The sequence below is a fragment of the Canis lupus genome, chromosome 13 (assembly GCF_048164855.1).
Source record: "Canis lupus baileyi chromosome 13, mCanLup2.hap1, whole genome shotgun sequence".
NCBI classification, from domain to species: Eukaryota; Metazoa; Chordata; class Mammalia; order Carnivora; family Canidae; genus Canis; species Canis lupus.
The window spans coordinates 17152157-17155546 of NC_132850.1; the positions used below are offsets into that span (position 1 = coordinate 17152157).

At 40.6% G+C, this 3390-nt stretch overlaps 1 pseudogene; it reads left to right on the forward strand.

Annotated features, from left to right (window-relative positions):
- The first annotated feature begins 1383 nt into the window (after window positions 1–1383).
- LOC140603236 (large ribosomal subunit protein eL30 pseudogene) lies at window positions 1384–3059 on the forward strand (annotated as a pseudogene).
- The last annotated feature ends 331 nt before the right edge of the window (window positions 3060–3390 follow it).

Below are 3390 nucleotides of genomic sequence, written 5' to 3' on the forward strand. Positions count from 1 at the left end.
AAGGTGGTTTAGAAAGTAAATATATGCAGTTCTGAGCATAGGTATTGATAGTGTAGTGACAGAGGGGAGAGTTTATACAAAAAGTCATTAAAGCCCTTTCACAAAGATGGCGCCAAAGGCGAAGAAGGAAGCCCCTGCCCCTCCCAAAGCTGAAGCCAAAGCAAAGACTTTGAAAGCTAAGAAAGTGGTGCTGAAAGGCATGCACAGTCACAAAAAAAAAAAAAAAAAAAAAAAAGAAGAAGATCCATACGTCACCTACATTCTAACGACCCAAGACCCTGTGTCTCCAAAGGCAGCCCAAATATCCTCGAAAGAGCACCCCCAGGAGAAACAAGCTTGATCACTATGCCATCATCAAGTTCCCCCTGACTACTGAGTCAGCCATGAAGAAAATAGAAGACAACAACACACTTGCGTTCATTGTGGATGTCAAGGCCAAATAAGCACCAGATCAAACAGGCTGTGAAGAAGCTCTATGACATTGATGTGGCCAAGGTCAACACCTTGATCAGGCCTGATGGAGGGAAGAAAGCATATGTTTGACTGGCTCCTGACTATGATGCTTTGGATGCTGCCAACAAAACTGGGGTCATCTAAACTGAGTCCAGCTGGCTATCAATATAAATATAAATTTTTCACCACAAAAAAAAAAAAAAGTCAGTAAAGCCATGGAGTCCTGAAATGGCAACATGAAGATAATTCCCGAGGTTGGAAGCAGTCTGCTGGAGCCAGAGAAGGCTAACGGATGGGATACATTCTAATTTGCCTAGGACAATCCCAGTTTACACCTATTATCCTAACATAATAATTGATGGTGCTGCCGCCTTGTATGCTTAAAAGTGTCCAAATAAATTAGGCGTACCCAGTTGGCTCAGTTGGTAAAGCATGCAACTCTTGACCTCAGGGTCTTGAATCAAGCCCCATGTTGGCCATACAGCTTACTTAAAAAAAAAAAAAAAAAAAAGTGCCCAATAAACTATATGACCAGCCAACCAGAAGACCATGTGAATTTGGAAAAGTTAAGTGAGTTAAGGGCAAGAACATTTAGGACAAGAGCAGAGCAAGAAATTACAGTGATTTCGAGTTGTAGATAGTGAAGGAATGTACTGAATTGAATGACATTTTATAAAGAGCTATGAAATGAACTAGCTACCATTTCTGGATGGGCAATGTCACAAAAACCCTGATGGTAGGCATTTCCATCCATATTTTATAGATAAAATAATCAAAGCTTAGATTAAACACCCACTCAGAAAATTAGCTAAAATATAGCTTAATAAGTAAAATACAGTGACTTTTCCTCACTCATAACCATCTTAGCAGCTGCTCTTGGTTGGGGCCTGCTCAAAACCTAAGGCAGGAAATACAGTGGATGCATAGAAGATGAAAAGGCCACTGGAATCTTTCTACTCTGGGCTCCAACTCATCATGAAAAGTGGAAAGTATGTGTTGGGGTACAAGCAGAATCTGAAAATAATCAGAGATGGCAAAAGCAACACTGATCATCCTTGCCAACAACTGCCCAGCTTTGAGGAAATCTGAAATAGAGTATTAAGCCATGTTGGCCAAACCTGGTGTCCATCATCAGTACAGTGGCAAGACTATTGAATTGGGTTTAGAATGTGGGAAATACTGTGGAGTATGCACACTGGTTATCATTAATCCAGGTGATTCTGATATCATTAGAAGCATGTCAGAACAGACTGGTGAAAAGCAAAACATGAAAAATCTCTCTCTAATAAAATTGGCCAGAGCTTGTTTGTTTGTTTGTTTGTTTTTAAAGATTTTATTTATTTATTCATGAGAATACACAGAGAGGAGAGAGAGAGAGAGGCAGAGACACAGGCAGAGGGAGAAGCAGGCTCCCTGCAGGGAGCCTGACATGGGACTGGATCCCGGGTCTCCAGGATCACACCAGGGACTGAAGGCGGCGCTAAGCCGCTGAGCCACCCCGGCTGCCCCAGAGCTTTTTTGGAAAAAAAAAAAAAAAAGTAAAACCTAGCTAGAGAGCAAAACTAACTAAATATAAACAAATAATTGAAAAAAGAAGTCAAAGGGGGAAATATCTGGAAGTCACAAGAAGTCCCTTCTCTAATAACTTGTAAGCATCCTGAGTGGGAAGGGAAAAATAAAGCATTGATATGGTAACTTCCCCATAAAGGAGGGTAACCACTGCTACCAAGATCCTTCACTATAACTTGCAAAATTACTGCTCACTATTTTCTGAAGTAGCTTCATTGAAAACCATCCTTCTTTCCCCAAGAGACAAGTAATTCCAGGAAGTAACTTTTTAAAAAAAGACTTTATTTATTTGACAGAGAGATGGAGAGAGAGAGAAAGAGAGAGAGCATGAGCAGGGTGAGGGGCAGAGGGAGAAGCAGACTCCCCGCTGAGAAGGGAGCCTGATGCGAGGCTGAATCCCAGGACTCTGGGATCATGACCTGAGCCAAAGGCAGCAGCTTAACTTGAGCCACCCAAGTGTCCCTCCAGGAAATAACTTCAGTGAAATGGAAAATAGACACTTCTACCCTGGAACACACCTGACTTCAAAACCAGCTTGTAGGTAGGGAAAAACCAAATATTCAGGGGCAAAAGGAATTTAATCTTGCTAAAATGGATGTCAGAGAAGATATCATTGCAATGAAAGCAAAAGCAAGAAAGGGAATAACCTAAGGAGAGCCTGGAAATGTATATGTAGAGGCAAAGATTACTCCGAAAGTCGAATCAAAGCTAAGCAGTGGAGAGTGACACCACAGTGGCATGGGCAGAAAAGGTAAGACAAAGGAATATAAACATTTCATGAGGATGACTTAAGGATTCTAAGTTAGTTGATACTTGTGATGATTCCTTCAAAGTGAATGAAAATTGCATTTTAGCAGCAAATGTCCTTCAATCTTTCCCAAGAGCTAAATAAGGTGCTCTTTACTAAGTAATAATAGGAGTTTCACTTTTTACTGCCTCCCTCATTGAACGATGCCTAAAAGCAATTATACTTCAGCTGTGCTGCATCTTTTCCCTTTCCCCTTTTCCCCTTCTTCTGAAGACTAGAAAGAGATTAATGCAACAGCACATATGCAGTTAGAATTTCACTTTAAAGCAATCAGTTTTAAGAAGCACTTTGTACAAATGCACTGCATTTAAGAATGATTTTGGTGCATGTGTCTTTCCATGGGACAACCCAGCTCAATGTAAAGAACAAGTACTATAAACCAAGAAACCAAGCCTGACTAGTTGTGGAACTTAGGTAAATCATATACTTTCCCTATTATTCATTTTTTAAAGTTTATTTATTTAAGTAATCCCTACACCTAATGTGGGGCTCGAAATTACAACCCCAAGATTAAGAGTTGCATGCTACCCTGACTGAGCCAGCCACATATCCCATAAAGT